A 20,507-nucleotide genomic window follows, 5' to 3' on the forward strand; every position below is an offset into this window, starting at 1 on the left:
TGTGACAACAGCACACATCCAAGTAACATTTTTTAGGTGTTAGGTACAGTTCTAAGGACTTCGACAATGTTAAGTAATTTAATTTTTGTAACACTCATCTGAGAGAAGTACTATCAGTATTTCTGTTTTATATATGAGGAAATTAAAGCACAATTTCAGCAATTTGCTCAAGAGCGTAGTTAATCAGTTACAGGACCTAGGATTTGAACCCAGGTGGAGCTGGTACTAAATAGTACAGTAACCACTAAGCTATAATGTTATGAGCCTAATTTCTCCTGGGTTAAAGGATGATTGACAATTTATACCCACAGTGTTTGCAGACTTTATATCTACCCAAAACTTATTTCTTAAGAGTAGTCGAGATCAGTATTGCTAAAGAGAGAAGAGAGACCAAGATGACCCCAAACAGGGAGTGAGTGGGGGTTGGAATGTGGAGATGGGTGAGGATGTGCTCTGTGAAGGCAGACTTCATGGAAGGTGAGAGAATTCCAGTAAGCATGCTCCCCGATGGAAGGCCTGCTCTGGCTGATTTTAGCGAGAGATGCACTTCATGCCCTTACAATGTGCTCAGCCTCAGACGCCCGGGGATCCACTCTGAGTGGCAGCGGCTGTGACCAAATAGCCATCATCTTTTATCTAGACCACATTCCTTATCTGCCATTTTGTCCTTCTGTTATCCTGCCTCCTCCTAACAGCCAAGGGGGAGCTTTTAAAAGTGTAAATCAGCTTATAAGCCTCCCCTGCCTTGCTGGAAAGCATCCAAAGTCTTCCATCCCACGTGGAATAAAAAGCAGACTCTTTGCCCTGGTGTTCAGGGCTCTGTATGACTTGCCATTTGCCTGACAAGGTGGAAAATTTTAGTCTTGAAAAAGACATCCCCCAAGGCGTTTACATTACTCGGCTGAAAATGTTTTCCTTAATAAAAATATTTTGCACTATCAAATATGATGAGCAAATTTACATTGGAATGCTCAATAGTTTTTAAAGATAACATTTGTCTTCAGAAAATACATGGCAGGTGAAAGATCCTAAAAAACTAGGGCCTACAAAGAGTCCATAAATTAATTTCATAAGAGAAAGAGTGAGTTTTCAATACCTACTGGGTTTTAAAAGCACTGATGCTAGCTCAACACAAGAGTATCAATCAAAACTGCACTTTTCTGTGCCCCTCTGCTTTCCTTCTACTTCCCTGCTTCTTCCCTTGATATCATAGACCAGTTAGCCAAATGTAGCAGACAGGAGAAACTTGACTACTAAAACTTTTAAAATTAATGTCAATATTGACCCCAAAGAACGCAAGAGGAAAGGCCATGCCTGGAATAAGGGAGGCATGTACACCAAACTTGAGGGATATTCAACCTACCAAATAGAATGACCTAATTGTGTCAATGTATTTTATCTAAAGATACCATAAAAATAAATGATAAATTTTTAATATGTGTGCAGCATTTTATTTACAAAATCATTGTCAAAAATATCAAGCATCTTTTCATTGCTGCTAAGGTCTTATTGCGTGTTTATTTCTCCACACTGCCATGGAAACAATGATCTTTCATTTTGTTTGGAGAATATTCTTGTAAACATTTGGTGAGTAAATAGTTTAAACTGTTTAGAAAACTGTAGAGAAATATGGGAGCCAAAGCAATCAAACAGCTGAGTCATCCATTAGAATCTTCAAATCTTTTTGAATGCTTTTGGCTAGAGTCCCAATTAACAGAGTATGATGACTAATTGCATCAATTTTCTTTCTGTTACACCAAGTACTCCTAGGATTGCATCTCACAGAGGCTTCCTGTAGCTCTTTTGTACATCGTTTTGAAGTCCAAGCATCGATTTCTTTCTGAGGAGCTCCCTTGAGATACCGTGCTAACCTCATCCTGCATCCTGTGCAGATACCCAGTTCACTTGAGGACAATCGATGATCTATTCTCGATTGGTGCTTCTGTGATTATTCAGGCTCCCAGACTGGGAACAATCAGGCAGGGAATTATCAGGACATTGACAGAGTAGCCTCATCAGTTACCTGCTGTGACCACCACCTTTTTGTATATTAATTAGAAAAAAATAGCCTGCTGATTGTCATTTAAATTACATGAGGATATATTTGTCTTTTGGAACTCCAAGGCATTTAAATGGGATGTGAGATCAAAATTCATTAAAGAAGGCAAAAAGATGTTCCAGGAAACATTTCCCAAGAGGCGGAAGTATAAAACTTGCACAATGGGGAAGATAAGTACATTTTTGTGCTTAATCATTTTCAATGTGGAACACAATTTAATCCAACAAATGTTTATTGAGCACTTACTATGGACAAAGTACTATGTCAGGCTTTTCAGACCAAAAAAAAAAAAAAAAAAATCGGGACCCTGATCTCAAGAGTCAATTGTTGAAATCAACATGTAAATAAGCATAATCCAAGACAAACTAGAATGTATGATGGAAAAAAGAACCATAGAACTTCCAAACTGAAAAAGACCATGTTGTAGGTCAATTAGGAAAGTCTTTGTAGATAGGGAAAACTTCCAAGTAGGCTTTTTAAAAGATGAAAATGGAAAGAGGAAATTGCAAATAGAAATTGCAATTTCTATTTGCAACAGCAAAGGCATAGATATGGCCATAGGAGATGCTGAACATGCTCCTACCATATCCTCTGGATACCTACATTTTGTCTCTTACTGCAAGCTCTGCAACTCTACCAGAGAGCATTTTGTAAGCATAGGTGCATGTTCAGTGGGCATGCAGGGCAAGGTTGTAGGATCCAGGGGGTTGATGCCCCTGAATGCAGTCCCAATCAGTGACAAATAGGGACTTCCTCGCCCCTAAGGTGGGTCAACTCTAAGGTGTGTTTTATCCTGTCTCCTGGAGGGACCCAGCAGGACTTGGCCTCAGTTACCATGAGTGCTTGATGCTCATTAATTTACCTACACTGGCTCTCTCTTCTGCCTCACTTCTCCATTCTCCTGAGGGATACCTTCTGGGATCACTTCCCAAATAAACTACTTGCATTCAAATCCAACCTAAGACAACGGACAAGCACAAGGCATATTAAATAACCAGTAAATTGTCCAGCTTGTCGAAAAAGGAGAGAGTGTATAAAAATAACAGCAGAGGCACAAACGTTTTTGGCTTTTTACTCTATGCCAGGAATTGTGCAAAGCACTTGTACACATTCTATCTCATTTGATAATCAGGAAACGCTTATGAGTTAGGTACTTCTATAAATCAGAGGCACCAAGAGGTTAACTAAATTACTCAAGATCACACTTCTGCCAGGTGGGGAAACCAGTCAGAATTCTACTCCAGTCTCTGAGAGGCAGAAACAAAACTTTGAAATGCAATGCACTTCTGCCTCCCTAATGTTGTTGGGGTATTGAATGCCAACCTCGGGAGTTTCTACTTCCCTGGGGGAGCACCGAGACAACTGAGGTACAACAGAGGGGAAGCCTCAGGTTGGTTGGTGACTCTAACAAGAAAGAGGAGAGTGTTTACCCTGCAAGGAAAGCCTGGCCTGTAAATATCAGAGGAATCCTGTGATCCAAGGCCCCGGCCAGACACCCCCAGTGTATCTATAGCTCATGCATGGTCACTGGTTGAAGGGCTCTAAAATTGAGATTAAGGATCCAATTCAGTAATTAGATAACCTCGATCAGAATCCTGGTCACATTACCACTTTATTTTGGATTTGGGTGAGTCATTCCACTCTCAGGCTTGTTATTTGTAGCAATACAAGTTATTTCGCAGGGTTGTTGTAAAGATTAGCAGAGCTAACAAGTTTAAAGGATTTTGCCTTTTGCCTGACATGTTCAGTGTATGTTTGCTGGTGTTATTAAAGCCTGGAATCATATCTTTTGCACACAGCTGACCCTTTTTAGGTTCAACACAATTGCCTCTTTACCAGCGTCTACAAAGCAATTCTAGTATATTGTTCCTTTATTCAAGATTTGTGGGGCTAATATACAGAAGGAATATAGAGATACATTCTTGGCAATGTGTGTCTTCATAAGACCTGCTTCTCAGACCCTTTTGTACTGTGCTGCAAGAGTTTTTGTAAGGCCCCCAGATGGGGAACACGGTGGCAGTTGGACCACACTGGGAACATACTCTGGCATGAGTGAAGCAAATTCTGCTTTCTTCCTGCCCTGGAAGAAGTTCTAATGGAATCCTCACTGAGGGCCAAGTTCATGGGTACTGCTGCTGCATTTTAGCAAGTGCAAGAGTATGGAAAAGTTAGAAAGGACATGTTCAACTACTAAATGGCAAGCTTATAGAGTAATTCATAAATTAAGAGAGCCAGCTGCAGATGGCTTGGATTTTTACCTGTTATGAAATATTCTTCTATAATATCCTTTATATTCATATAGTGCCTTTTTTTTTTTTTTTTTTTTTTGGTCTTAAGTGGAACTTGGAACACATTATTTCTCCAGATTATCATCCAAATTCTTGTGGGCATTTTTCATTGCAGTGTTCTTTGATTAGGTATAAAGGGTGTTTTGCACCCTTATAGGAGAATCCAGAGAAATTCAAGCCACGTTTCCTTCCATAAGTAGCTTATAATTTCACCAGGGAGAGCATGCAGTTAAGTACCAGCATGCAGTTAGCATAGGGAAAGAAGGATATGGCTGTGGGTGGAAATATTCTAAAGAAGAGGCAAGATGGAACTTGATGTCAGGTGTATAAAATGGTGTGGTTTAGGTGAGAGGAGAAGATGACATTTGTGAAGGAAGCTGCAACATGTACAAAGGTAGAAGAAAGACTAGGCATAATTTGGATAGGTGATAATGAGAATATTGGCCTGTCAGGGGTGGGAATCATTGAAGATAGGTTTAGAAAAGAGAAATAGACTCAGACTGGGGAAGGCTTTAGCTTCCAGCGGGCAGGGCATAGTCCCTGAACATTGTTCCAAGCTGCCATATTCTCGCTTAGGCTGATGCAACCGGATCCTGATTTGACTCCTGGAATCCAATCTGCATGGCCCACAACAGGCAAAGTGATATTGTTAAAAATACTGAGTTAGTCATGCCGTCTCCTGGCTATAACCCTTTGCTAACTTCCTTTTGCTATGGGGAGAAATTCAAAACCTTTAACGTGGCCCACAAGTGTCTTGTGACCTGGTTTCTGCCAATCTCTGAGCTTCTCTCACTCTCTTCACAGTCTCCACCCAGGCTCTTTGTTTAGCCACATTGGCCTTGATTGCATTCCCCAAGGATTCCTGGCACGCCTACTGGAAGCCTTTACTTGTGCTAGAAGGCTTTTCCCCTCCACTTCTCTCCTTCATCCAATTAACCAGGCTTTTATCTTACAAAATGCAGCTTGTTGCTCACATAAGACTTTCTAGGGGAAAATTTCCAACTCCCTAGACTAAATCCCCTATTTTATGGTCAAAACGACACCTGTACCTCTCCCTCTTAAAACTGAGTTTCAGTTTGTACTTACCTATTTATTTATGAGACTATTTAACACACTCTCCTGTTGGACGAGAAGCACCCAGAGGAAAGAAAACATGCTTGGAGAGCTTCACTGTTGCATTTCCAGCTTTAGCATGGTGCCTGGGAAAAAAATCCACTGAACCTGTTGGATTAATGAATGGTTGAATGAATGAATGGTTGGTAAATGAATAATCAGCAATTTTCTCACTAGGGCTTGGCTCAAGTTTGATATCTACTTTCTCATTATTATCAAGTTTGAGGAATACTGGTTGTTTGTTTTATTAAGGGCTTTCTATGATTCTCTTCAGCCAGTTAGCTTATTTTTGGAACTACCATTCATGAATTGGGAAACCAATTCTATACCCACCCTTATGTTTTATTCTTCTGAGTACAGGTTATTTTAAAAATGAAGGGAGAAAAGTAAACACTCCAATTTTGTTGTTCAGTTCACATTTCAGTTTTTCTCTCCTCTCGTTTATTCTGAATATTGAAAAATGAAACTTTTACATTTATATTGCTCTTTTCATCAGTAGATTTCAAAGAGCTTTAAAAACACATATTAATATTTATGATAGCACTTCAACCTACAAAAATATATCCACAATAAAGCTTCTTTAAGACACAGATGCTGCCAGTTTAAAACTATCTGACAACAATTTCAAATACCAATTGGGAGTTTTGATTAAACCCTATAAATTGACTCCTGGTGAATTCCTACAGGAAGCACCCATCATTCTAAACCTAACAAAGTCACTTCAAAGTGTGCATGAATTTAGAAAGCTGTTGTTTGAAAATACAAGGATTTGAAACACTTGCAAAGAAAAGAGGGCAGGATAGCATTTGCTTTGTTATTTCTAACTTCTTGAGAAATGTAATTGGATCTTCAGCCCTACATTTTTTCCTAATATATGCATAGGCAGTTATAAATTTTTCTTTAAGCACAAGATTTTGCTGTGCCCTGCAAATTTTGATATGCTATATTTTCACTTCAAAAATATTTTCTAATTTCCATTGGAGTTTTTTCCTTTGACCCATGGGTTCTTTAGAAATGTGTTACTTAGTTTCAAACATTTGGCCATTATCCAGTTACCGTTTTTTGTTGATCTCAGCTTTAATTCCTCTGTGGTGAGAGAGCATTCTTTGTATGGGTTCAGTCTTTCGCAACTTCTTAAGACTAATTAAATGGTTGATACGCAAAGACTTTAATTTTTGTGATTATTCAATATGCGTATTCTTTAATGTGTGTAGTGTCTTATATACATGCCAATTAGATCAAATTTGTTAATTGTGTTATTCAAATATTTTTTATCCATCCTGACTTATTATAATCTGTTTTATCACTTACTGAGTATTTTTTTTTTTTTTTTGAGACACAGTCTCCCTTGTTGTCCAGGCTAGAGTGAGTGCCATGGCGTCAGCCTAGCTCACAGCAACCTCAAACTCCTGGGCTCAAGCAATCCTGCTGCCTCAGCCTCCTGAGTAGCTGGGACTACAGGCATGCACCACCATGCCCGGCTAATTTTATATATATATTAGTTGGCCAATTAATTTCTTTCTATTTATAGTAGAGACGGGGTCTCGCTCTTGCTCAGGCTGGTTTCGAACTCCTGACCTCGAGCAATCCGCCCGCCTCAGCCTCCCAGAGTGCTAGGATTACAGGCGTGATCCACCGCGCCCGGCTACTTACTGAGTATTTTAACAATGCTTATTTACTAAAATCTCAAATTACATTTGTGGATTTGTCAAATTCTCCTATTAATTATATCATTTTTTACTTAATAAATTTTGATGTTATGCTGTTAGTGTATATACATTAAAATCATTTTATCTATTTTTTTATTTCCATCTTTTTACTTTCAACTTGTCTTTTATATTTAAATGTGTCTCTTCTAAGCTGCATATAGTTTTTTAATCCATTCTTACAGTCATTGTCTTATAATTAGAACATTTGGTCTGTTTACATTTAATATATTTATTGATATAGTTGAGTTTTCTCTTTGTCCCATCCCAATATTCATTCCTGGTTTCTTCTTTATAGTCATCTTTTGGACCAACGCAGTATATTCTTTTATTTCTCCATTTTTTTCCTCTCAGTTGGCTTGTTAATTACATAAACTTTGATTATTCACTTAGTGGTTACACTAGAAATTATAATATTTATCCTTAGCTTTTATTAGAGTCATCTGTAATTGAATACTTTTAAAACTCTTAGACAGTGCAAGGACATTAAAATCCTTAATTTCCATTGACTTCCTTCTTTCTTTTTATGCTATTCTTGATGTGCATTTCAATTCTATATATGTTGTTGAGCCCAACGTGTCGTTTCATTTCATTGTCATTTCATCTAAGTCAATATTAACTTAAATTTTCTTTATGTATTTACACTTTTCAATGTTCTTCATTTCCTGGAATTCCATGTCTCCAACCGAAATCATTTTTTTTTCTATTTGAAAGACTTTTCTTAGTATTTCTCTTAGTGTGGGACTTCTGATGGTAAAAAAATATATATTATATTGTTTTGATTTTTTTCTTCTGTGCATCTTAAAAAGCTTTTTATTTTGAAGTAATTGTAAACTACAAAGAATTGCATAAATGGTACAGAGGGGTCGCATGTAACTTATTGTTTCCTCCAATGCTTACATTTTGCATAATTGTGATTGGCAGAATTCTAAAGATGTCTGCCATCCCTTAATGATTCAATCAAACACTAATCTAGGTACTACTGTGAAAAAACTATGGATATATCATAAAAGTTATGGACCTTAAAACACGGAGGCTATCCTGGATTGTCCAGGGGGCACAATCTAATCACTTAAGCCCTTAGAAGCAGATAAATTTCTCTAATTTGAGTCAGAAGGATGTGGTAGAAGAGGAAATCATAGGAGAGATGAAGCAGAGGGAGGTCAGAGAGGTTCTAAACATGAGAAGGACTTGACTTACTATATTATTGGCTTTGAAGATAGAGGAAGGAGGCCATGAGCCAAGGAATGTAGGCAACCTCTAGAAGCTAAGAATGAACTTGGCCAATAGCCAGGAAAGGAGCAGAGACCTACAGTCCTACAACCACACAGAACTGGATTCTACCATAAATCTGAAAGAACTTGGAAGTAGATTCAACCCTAGAACTTCCTGAAAGAAATGGAGCCCTGTCCAAACCTTAATTTTGGCTCTGTGAAACCAGGAGCAGATAATCAGCTGAGCACCCTGTGCCCAGACTTCTGACCTAAGGAGCTATGAGATAATACAATTGCATTGTTTAAGACCAATGAATTTATGAAATTTGTTGCCAAAGCAACAAAAACTAAAACAATATCTATAGTACAATATCAAACCTAGGAAAGTGATGTTGGTACAGTGTGTGTATAGTTCTATGCCATTGCATCACATGTGTAGGTTCACAGAACCACCAATACAATAAAGGCACAGAACTATTCTGTCACCATAAAGATGGCCCTCATGTTACCCCCTTTATGGTTATATTCACCCCCACCTACAGTTACTAATTCCTAGCAACTACTAATCTATTTTCCACCTCTATAATTTTTAATTTAAAAATATTTTTTTAAATGGAATCATACAGTATGTGACTATTTGAAGATGGCTTCTTCACTCAGCAGAAGGCCCTCAGCATAGAATGCAATTGATTCAATTTTCTGCATGTTTCAATAGTTCTTGCCTTCCCTCTTTTCCTATTTCCAGTGTAACAAAAACACATAAAATTTACCATCTTAACGATTCTTTTATATTTTCTATTGATACATCATAATTGTACATGTTTTAGGGGGTACATGTGATATTTTAGTACATGTATACAATGTGTAATGATCAAATCAGGGCAACTGGAATATCCATCACCTCAAACATTTATCTTTGCTTTGTGTTGGGAACTTTACAAGTCTTTTCTGTTAAGTATTTTAAAACATACAATAAATAATTGTTAATTATAACTTCCCTACTATACTACATTAGAAATTATTACTTCTATCTAACTGTGTCTTTGTACCCATTAACCAAATTCTTTTCACCTCCCTTTCCCTTCCCAGCCTCTGATAACCACCATAGTAGTCTCTACTCATGAGATCCACTTTTTGAGCTCCCATATATAAATAAGAATATGAAACATTACTATTTCTTTTTCTGTGCGTGGCTTATTTCAATTAACATAATGATGTCCAGTTTCAACCATGTTGCTGCAAATGACAGGATTTCATTCTTTTTATGGCTGAATAATATTCAATTGTATATGTATCATGTTTTCTTTATCCATTCATCTTTGATGGATGCTTAGGTTGATTTCGTATCTTGGCTATTGTGCATAGTGCTCCAATAAACATGGGAGTGCAGTTATCTTTTCAATATACTAATTTTCTTTCTTTTGTATACATTCTCAGCTGTGGGATTGCTAGATTGTATGGTTGTTCTATTTTTACTTTTTTGAGGAACCTTCATACTGTTTCCCATAATGGCTCTACTACTTTACATTCCCACCAACAATGTATAAGAGTTTCCCTTTCTTGCATTAATCACCAGCATTTTTTATTTTTTGTCTTTTTGATATAGCCATTCTAACTAGGGTGGTTAGATTTGTGGTTTTGATTTAACTTCCCTGATGATAAGCGATTTGGGACAGTTTTTCATATATCTGTTATCCATTTGTTTGTCTTCTTTTGAGAAATGTCTATTCAGGTCTTTGCTCATTTTTAATTGGATTATTATTACTATTGTTATTGTTATTATTTTGCTACTGAGTTGAGTTCCTTATATATTCTGGTTATTAATCCCTTGTTAGATGGATAGTTTACTAATATTTTCTATAATTCTGTAGATTGTCTCTTCAGTTTGTTAATTGTTTTCTGGTTGTGTAGGAGCTTTGTCACTTGATATAATCCCTTTTGTCTATTTTTTGCCTTTGTTGCCTGTGATTTTGAGGTCTTACCCAAAAAATCTTTGCACAGACCAATGTCCTGTAGTATTTCCAATGTTTTCTCTAGTGGTTTCATAGTTTCAGGTATTACATTTAAGTCTTTAATCCATTTTGAGTTCATCATATCCAGTTTTCCCAGCACCATTTATTAAAAATACTGCCTTCTCCCCTATGTAGATACTTGGTGCCTATGTCAAAAATGAGTTGGCTATAAGTGTGTGGATTTATTTCTGGATTTTCTATTCTTTGCCATTTGTCTATGTGTCTGTTTTTATGACAGTACCATGATGTTTCTGTTACTATAGCTTTGTACTATATTTTAAAGTCAGGTAGTGTTATGCTTTCAGCTTTGTATTTTTTGCTCAGGATTGCTTTAACTATTTAGGGTTTTATAATGGTGCCATACAAATTTTAAAATTGTTTTTTCTATCTCTGTGAAGAATGCCATTGGTATTTTGATAGAGATTGCATTGAATCTGTAGATCATTTTGAGTAGTATAGACATTTTAACAATATTAATCTTCTAATCCATGAGCATGTAGTTTTTGTGCCCTTTTTAATTTTCTTTATCAGTGTTTTATAGTTTTCCCTATAAAGATCTTTCACTTCTTTCATTAAACTTTTTGCTAGGTATTTTATTCTATTTTTTGTAGCTATTTTTAATGTGATTGCTTTCTTTTTTTTTTTTTTTTGGAGGGGGTGTCATTTATTTATTTATTTATTTTTCCAGTTGTTTTATTTATTTTTTTTTGTCTTTAATATATATATATATATATATATATATATATATATATATATTTTTTATTTCGGCATATTATGGGGGTACAAATTTTAAGGTTTCAATAAATGCCCATTTCCCCCCTCCCCCCACAAGTCTGAGTCTCCAGCATGACCATCTCCCAGATGGTGCACATCTCACTCATTATATATGTATATACCCGCCCCCCTCCCCCCTGCCCAATACCCTATTACTGCAGTACCTATGTGAACACTTAGGTGCTGTTCAGTTAATACCAATTTGCTGGTGAGTATATGTGGTGCTTGTTTTTCCATTCTTGGGAAACTTCACTTAATAGTATGGGTTCCAGCTCTAACCAGGAAAATATAAGATGTGCTATATCACCATTGTTTCTTAGAGCTAAATAGTACTCCATGGTATACATATACCACATTTTATTAATCCATTTTTGAATTGATGGGCACTTGGGCTGTTTCCACAGCCTTGAAATTATGAATTGTGCTGCTATAAACATTTGAGTGGAGGTGTCTTTTTTGTAGAGTGTCACTGGATCGTTTGGATAGATGCCCAGCAATGGGATTGCTGGATCAAATGTTAGATTCACTTGTATCGCTTTAAGGTATCTCCATATTGCTTTCCACAGAGGTTGAACTAATTTGCAGTCCCACCAGCAGTGTAGGAGTATAGAATTTTTTTATTTCCATCTTGATTTCTTCATTTATGAAGTAATCATTTAGTAGGAGGTTGTTTAATTTCCACGTTTTTGTGTAGGAATGTGAGTTTCTGTTACGGTTGATTTTTACTTTTATTCCACTGTTATCTGTGAAGATACATGGTATGATTTCTATTTTTTAAAATTTCTTGAGGTTTACTTTGTGTCCTAGGATATGGTCAATCTCAGAGATGTCCTGTGAGCTGATGAGAAGAACATGTAGTCAGTGGATTTTGGGTAGAATGTTCTGTAAATGTCAGTCAGACCCAATTGTTCTAGAGTTTCGTTTAAGTCCATTATTTCTTTATGAATTTTCTGTTTGGAGGATCTGTCTTGTGCCATCAGTGGGGAGTTGAAATCTCCGGTGATTATGGAGTTGCTATTAATCCATTTGCTTAGGTCCAGTAAAGTTTGCTTTATGAATCTGGGTGCACCTAAGTTGGGTGCATATATATTTAAAATTGTTATCTCTTCTTGTTGAAGTGTACCCTTCACCATTATATAATGACCCTCTTTGTCTTTCACTACTTTTGTTGGTTTACAAACTAAATCGTCTGAAATTAGAACTGCCACACCAGCCTTCTTTTGGCTTCCACTTGCTTGGAATACTGATCACCACCCTTTTACTTTTAGTCTATATGCATCCTTGCAGGTTAGATGTGTTTCTTGAAGACAGCATATACTTGGCCTGTATTTTCTTATCCATTCAGCCAGCCTATGTCTCTTGAGTGGAGAGTTGAAGCCATTCACATTTATTGAGAGAACTGATAGGTAAGGTAGATTACTGTTCATTCTGTTGGGTTGGATGTTGTTGCTTTGATTTCTCTCTTGAGCCATTGTACTATCTGGCCTTTAATCTTTGGGTTTTGGTTGTTTTTATATTCGTGAGTTTTTATTATGGTTTTCCGTGTGTAACACTGTTTTGAGTACTTCTTGTAGGGCTGGTCTTGTCTTGGTGAATTCTCTGAGCCTTTGCTTGTCTGAGAATGTCTTTATTTCTCCTTCATATATGAAGCTTAGTTTTGCAGGGGAAAAGATTCTAGGGTGGGCATTGTTTTGTTTCAGAAGAGTGAGAATGGGGCCCCAGTCTCTCCTTGCTTGTAAAGTCTCATTAGAGAAATCTGGTGTAATTTGAATTGGCTTTCCCTTGTATATCACTTGCTTCTTTTGTCTTACAGCTCTTAGAAGGGTCTCTTTAGTTGATATTTTGGTCAGTCTGATGACTGCATGTCGTGACGTCTTCCTGTTTGCATTGAATCTCCTAGGGGTTCTCTGAGCTTCTTGAACTTGTATATCGAGATTTTGAGCAAGGCCTGGGAAATTTTCCTCTATTATATCTTCAAAAAGCTTGTCCAGCCCTTGAGTGTTGTCTTCCTCCCCTTCTGCTAACCCTATGACCCTCACATTAGGTTTCTTCACATAATCCCACAGCTCTTGTAGGCTTTGCTCTTTTCTCTTGTTTCTCTGCTCTATTTCTGTGACTGATTTATTTAATTGGAGGGTGTTAACTTCAAGCTCTGAGATTCTTTCTTCTGTTTGATCTACCCTGTTCTTGAGAGTTTCCACTGTATATTGTAGTTCCCTGAATTGATTCTTCATTTCCAGGAGTTCGGTTAAACTTTTCTTCATTGTGTCCATTTCTTTTTCCAGATCCTGGAGGCTTTTTGTGGTTTCTTTGTGTTGGTTATTGAGTTGTTGTTGCAGCTCGGTGAGTGTTCTTATGATCCACATACGAAATTCCTCTTCTGTCATATTGGTTGCCTGATTTGGGTTGGTGTCCATTTCTAGGGGGCTGGTGCTCCTCTTTGGGGATGTGTTTTCCGTTTGGTTCTTCATATTTCCTGAGTTCTTTCGCTGATTTCTTCCCATGTCAATCAGTTGTTGTTTCTTTCCTTTAGGTAATTGCTTGGGTATTCACACACCTTGTTTAGTTTCTGAGGCGTTAGGTGGTATCTGTGGGTGAGATTGGACCACTCCCTGTATATTGAGTCAGTGAGTGCCGTGGAAAGGCTGTGCAAGATGCTGTCCCTGTCAGTAGGTGGCGTTTGCTTGGAGGAATAGGCTATGCTGTTGATTTTGTGTCCTGTTATCAGCTCTTGTTCTGGGCGGAGCTGGGTTGGGTAAGCCTGCCCTCAGGCAGTTAGCAGGGGTCAAAGTTCTGTTCTCTGCTTCTAGCTTCCAGGAAAAGCTGTCAGGGCAGGGCTGGAATGGTCCCGCTCAGCCAGAAAGTCTGCTTGTGGGGGTGGGGCTGTCTGAGACCCGCAGTCTGGAGCAGGCCTCGCTTCTTTCCACCCTCCCCAACTCCGCAGCTACTCCTGGGCCTCTGCCAGCAGGCCAGACCACACGCCACCAGGCCTCCCCGGATTGTGATGCCGGCGGGGAGGTTCCCTGCGCAGAAACGCTGCCTGGGCTGGGCGCACAGCCTCCCTTTGGGGAGAGGCTTGCCCTCTAGGACACTGATCTGCCCCTGGAGGCACACACACCTCAGCAGGCTATTCACAAATATCCCTTCTGTGCCCCGGGGAATGCTAGACCCCGGTGCACGGGATCTGGTCTGCAGGTCCGACCTCTAGGTCCCAGAATTCAAACTGTATCCCCAACAGGGAGAGGAGTTCCGGTTCCATTTCACACACAGGGAGCCCAAGCTGTGTCTGTGTCTCTCAGCCTCTGAGTCAGCACTGTTCTCCTGGGAACACCGTGCCAGCAGCACCTGGGAGGGCTGGCGGGTAGGGTGCTCACAGTCTGAGTTCCCCTTAGTCAGCTATAGGGTCCCAAAAGGGAAGGTCCCGTTCCCTGGAGGTGCCTCAGGCTGGTGGCTGTATTGTCTCTCTGGGCAGCCGCAGGTAGGGTCGGCGGAGGGAAGGAGGAGGCAATATGGCGCCTGCTGCGCGGCTCGGGTCTGTGCACATGGAGGTGCCCCAAGGGATTTGGGAATCTGGTGCCGTGTCCGCTACAGGCTCACCGCTAGCTGGCGGCGGCTGTCTCTGGGCTGGTGTCCGCAGGTCTCTCCACCCGCTGGGAAGCCCACCAGCAGTCCCAAATGCAGGGGAGGGGAAAGGTAATTTATCCACCTACCCTTCCCGCTGGTCTCCGGGCTGCTCTGGCGGTCTCAGCTTCCAGTTCTCCTCCGCAGCCTCCTCCTGTGGAGTCTCCCGGGGTCTCTGATACCCCTCCTTCCGGCCATCGTCTGCTGTATGCTCACTTTCTTGCTTCTTTTTTCTAATTTCTGCTAGAATCTGTCTTTTCTGCAGAGACACTCTTTCTGGCGGTGTTTCTCATCCGCCATCTTGATCCTCCTCCTGCTTTCTTGATTTCTTTTTCAATTTGATTGCTCTTAGCATATAGATATGCTACTTAGTTTTGCATGTTGATTTTGTATTCTGCAAGGTTACTAATTTTTTAATAAGTTTTGATAGTATTTCGTGGTGTCTAAAGATTTTTCTAAATATAAAATCATGTCCTCTGCAAACAAGGACATTTTGACTTCTTCCTTTCCAAGATAGATACCCTTTATTTCTTACTTTTACCTGATTGTTCTGGTTAGAACTTCCAAAACTACATTGAATAAAAGTGGTGAAAATGAGCATCTTTGTCTTGTTCCAGGTCTTGTTGGAAAGGCCTTAAAATTTCCCCCATTCAGTATAATATTAACTATGAGGTCACCATATATGGCCTTTATAATTGCTTATAGTTGCTTCTATACCTAATTTATTGAGGGTTTTTATTATAAAGGGTTGTTGAATTTTATCAACTGCTTTTTCAGCGTTTATTGAAACAATTATGTTGTTTTTGTCCTTGATTCTGTTGATATGATTTATCCTCTTTATTGATTTACATTTCTTGAGCCCTCCTTAAAACTTCACCATTTTTAAGTGTACAGTTCAGTAGTGCTAAGTATGTTAACATTGTTGTGAAACAGATCTCCCAAACTTTTTCATCTTATAAATCTGAAACTCTATACCCATTAAACAGAAATTTCCCATCTTTCCCCCAGTCCCTGCTAAACACCATTCTTCTTTCTGTTTATATAAATTTGACTACTTTAAATATCTCATATAAGTGGAATCATACAGTATTTGTATTTTTGTGACTGACATTTCACTTAGCATAACGTCCTCAAGGTTCATCTATGTTGTAAATTATATCCTTTCTATTATTGCCAAGTAGCACTTTATGATATGCATATGCCACAGTTTGTTTAGCCATTCACCTATTGAAGGATATTTTGGTTGTTTCTCATTTTTTTCTATATTACAGATAAAGTTGATATGAAAATTTGTGTACAGGTTTTTGTGTGGATAGAGTTTTTACTTCTTTGGGATAAATGCCCAGCAATGCAATTGCTAGGTCAGATGGTAAGTATATTTTTGGTTTTAAGTAAGCTGCTAAACTATTTTCTTGAGTAGTTTATGATTTTACATTTTTGTCAGCAATGAATGAGAGACCCAGTGTCTCCACATGCTTACTAAAATTTGGTATTGCCCCTGTTTTGTTTTTTTAATTTCAGCTGTTCTAATAGATGCATAGTGATAATTTATTCTAGTCTTAATTTGCATGTCTCTAATGGCTAGTGATGTTGAATATCTTTTCATGTGTTTATTTGCCATCTGTAAATCTTCTTTGATGAAATATCTCATCATGTCTTTTGTTCATTTTCTAATTTGTTTGCTTTTTTAACTGTCAAGTTATTTTTAGAATTCTTTATATGCTCTAGATAAAGTTCTTTGTGAGATTTCTGGTTTGCAAATATTTTCTCTTTGTCTTTAGTTTGTCCTTTTATACATTTAACAGGGTCTTTCCAGAGCAAAATGTTTACTTTTGATGAAATCCAAACTAAATTGATTTTTTATTTATAAATTTTGCTTTTGATATCACTCAGGTTTTACCATGGTGTTTGGTTTGAGTAGAGTGGTTATTATCTGAAAAATTTCTGCATTGCCACGTTGTTCCTGTCTGGGTCATTTGGCTGGAAAGAGCAGGCTTTTCTTGAGACTTTGTTGCCTGTGTCTGTTGGTGTTCCAGGTTGCTTTTCTGTACATTGTTAATTTATTTTGTCCTCCTAAACTAGTTATCAATTCAGATTTTGAAGGTTTAGAACATAGATTGCTAAAAATTGAAGATAAAAACCTTTATACCAATGTCATTATGGCAAGCTAGGACAAACATTTTCAAAGTTGTGAACTATCTTAGCTATGTCAAATCCAAAATTTTACTATGATCAAATGCTTCTATTTTATGTTCATAATGCATACCATCTTTCTTTTCTAAATCCATGAGTCATTAGGGTGCTTTCAAGTTAAATACTTATTTAAACCTTTTCCATTATTTAAACATAAAATAATAAAGGATAATATTAATAGAAACATTATTGATATATATCAGAAATGAGGGAAATAAGGCAACCTAACAATAAAAACCTTCTTGGATTCAGTATTTAAAGCCAAATAAAATTATTTTTTTATTTGATATTTACAACAGAACTCCAGTATCCTATGAGTGATAATGGAGAACACATGAGGATGCAAAGATATAGCTTATCACCCACACCATTTTCTTAAGAATCCTTTTAGCAAAATATTCTCAAGTATGAATTGTTTATTTTTCAGGCATTTGTTTGTACTTGATTTTCAGATACCAAAGGCTCTGCAATAAGGTACCCAATCTAGTATTTTTCAAATAATTAAGTCATTGAGGATTTGTTCCAACAAAAGATATTTTATAATTACCTCAGAGATTATTCTCTGAAGTAGGAAACAAAAGGTAATCCATGCCAGATTCAGCCATCTACTACTTCTCCTAAGACCCTCCTAGAATTATCCCCCTGTAGAATCATAGCTGGCTGAAAAGTGAATCACCTTATGTTCTTAAATGCTTACAGCTTAACAATTAGGGGTGAGGGCTTTGGAATCAGACAGAACTTGTTTTGATTCTGAGCTCTGCCACTTACTAGATGCTTGACTTCAATAACTTATTTAGTCTTTCAAAATCCGTATCTTCATCTAAAATCAGTTTACCATATTTAATTAGATATTGTCACAATTAAATCTGAGCATGAAACTGTTGCATTTAGCATATTATATGATCTACACTATATTTTTATTTATTATTATAAGAAAGAAACAACTATCTTGCTTAGAATGTGTCTTTCTTTGGAATCTCCTAAATATCAGGTACAAGAAAAATGGCCCCTGCACAGTGGTTTCTGGGGATTTTCATTGACATTGAACCTGCCTTCCCAGAAGACTCACATTTAGAACATTGCCTGGCACTTTAAGTCAAGGTAGGACATGGTTTTGCAAAGACAGACAAATTAAGACACGTGGCAGAAAATGTTGATATCTTTGAATGGCAGGTCAAAGCCTTTTCACTTGCCAAATGACAACACAGTATAGTGCAGTGGCTAAAAATGTGGAAATAGGGGACAGACTACCTAAGTTTGAATTCCTCTACCAACTGCCAGCTGTACAATCTCAGGTAAGTAATTTATCTCATTCTCAATATCCCAGTTTCTACATATGTACAATGGTGCTAGTAATAGAATCTACTTCTTATGGGTGTTGTGCATATTATAAAAAATTAATAGATATCAATTATGTAGAACATTATGAGTTACTATTTAACTTTGACTACATGGTACAGCAAGGCCTAGGGTGGCAGATAATTTAAGTTTCACCAGAGGGATGGAAGTGGAATGAAGGAATAAGATTTTCTTCAGTGTCTATATTTTGTACTATGTGAAGATAATTTTTTCATGCTTGCTACTTTTGTATATCTTCACTAGAGAACAGGAAAAATTTGCCTTTCAATGTCCACATTGAAAAAGGAAAATTATATGATTAGATGTCATCATTGTTAATTATTTTGTTTTTGTTTATTTGTTCTTTGCTAACAAAAGAAGTAGATCAGTTCATGGGGAGAGTGTGGATAAAGTGTCCAGACAATGGGTGCACCTGTTTTGGTCTACTCCATTGAAGAAAGGAGGTAGGGCTGGTCTCCAATGCTGCCCAATATTTTTAACAGTTTAAGGAAAGAAGTGTCCCTAGAAGAAGGCTGAGAAACTAGTGTGTATAACATCTGATTATTGCTTAATAATATCTTGAGTAGAAATGGAAAGACAGTATCTGCCTGATAACTGTCTCTGAGATTTCTGGATTTTTCATTATCTGGCTTACAAAAGAGCTATTTGTCCATCTGGAGCCTGGCAAAGAGAAGGAGGGGGTGTATCTCCCTTATTGTTGAATAAAAAGCTCACATTAAGCAATGTAACATCTCAGTGGCTTTACACAACCAATATTGTGACAATATCCACATTTTTTACTTATTCTTATTGGTGTGTGAATAGACTTTAAGGAGAATATTCAACTTTTAGGCTTGTTTCTTTGTAGTTGAATGTATTACATTAAAAACACATTTTATTGAGGTACACATTTTATTGAGCTACAATTAAATATATCTATTTGAAGTGTGAAGTTAAATGAGTTTTGAAAAATATACTTTTATAGCCACCATCACAATCAATATATTATATCTCTATAAATAAAAATAATTTCCCCATGTTCTTTTACAATTAATAGCTACCCCCACTTCTCAACCACTAGCCCCAAGCAGCCACTGATCTTTTTCTCTCATTACAGATTGTCTTTTCCTAAAATTTCATGTAAGTGGTATATTATTTGTACTCCTTTGTGTCTGGTTTATTTTAATGAGTGTACTGATTTTAAAATTCATTCATGTCATTGCCTATATCAGTGATTTGCTCACTCTCTCATATATATATATATTTGCTTTATAGTATTCCATTGTGTGGACATACTATAATTTATTTATTCATTTACCTGTTGAAGGACATGTGGTTTTTTTCCAATATGGGGCTATTATGAGTAAATCTACTATGAACATTCATATACAAATCCTTTTGCTGTTGCTTTTTTCTCCTCCCTGACATTTATATGAATCTTATATTTGTATGAAATACTTCATAGACATATGAGAGTATATAGTTATGCATTAGTTATTTTACATTTTTTTCTATTTCTAAAGATGGGGTGATATTATCCTTTAGAGATCTGGCATGTCTGTGCAACTTGTTTGGTAATTTCTGTCTTCTCAGTTTCCCAGGACACATGGGTTTGGCTAAGTGTTTTTGATGGTTGTTTCCACTCCTTTTTTACACTCTCTTTCTCCTCTGTGGTGTGGTTGATAATATCCTGTATGGGATAGGGTAGGAGTGTGAAGTGTATTCACTACTTCCTTAAAGGCTAGATTTTAATATTTTTCACTGGAGGATTTTCTCCTCTTCCTCCGGTCTATATTCAGATTTTGTTCCTTTTATGAGCTCTTACTGATCCCCTAGTGTTTCCTTTGCTATTAGTCTCAGTGCTAAAGCTAAAGCTACTGGGAGAAGAGCCAAGAAGAACCAGCTGTAACAGAGTAAATCCATGCATTGCAAATCTTCCCTGCTTTTATTAATACTTTAACCCATGAAATATGCGTGATCAGCCTATAGTCCACATAAGAAATGGCTTAATTCTAAGAATCAGATTCAATGTTTTTTTTTTTTTTTTGCTATCCAGATTATGGTATAATTCCAACCTTTTCTTAGTTCCTTTGTGCTTTACGATCAGTAGAATTCTTTATTCTTCTTCCTTTTTTTTTTTTTAGGTTCTGACTATGATGAATATCACCCTGCACCCTGAAATGCCTTCA

Source organism: Microcebus murinus, chromosome 8 (assembly GCF_040939455.1).
Source record: "Microcebus murinus isolate Inina chromosome 8, M.murinus_Inina_mat1.0, whole genome shotgun sequence".
In the NCBI taxonomy this organism is placed as follows: Eukaryota; Metazoa; Chordata; class Mammalia; order Primates; family Cheirogaleidae; genus Microcebus; species Microcebus murinus.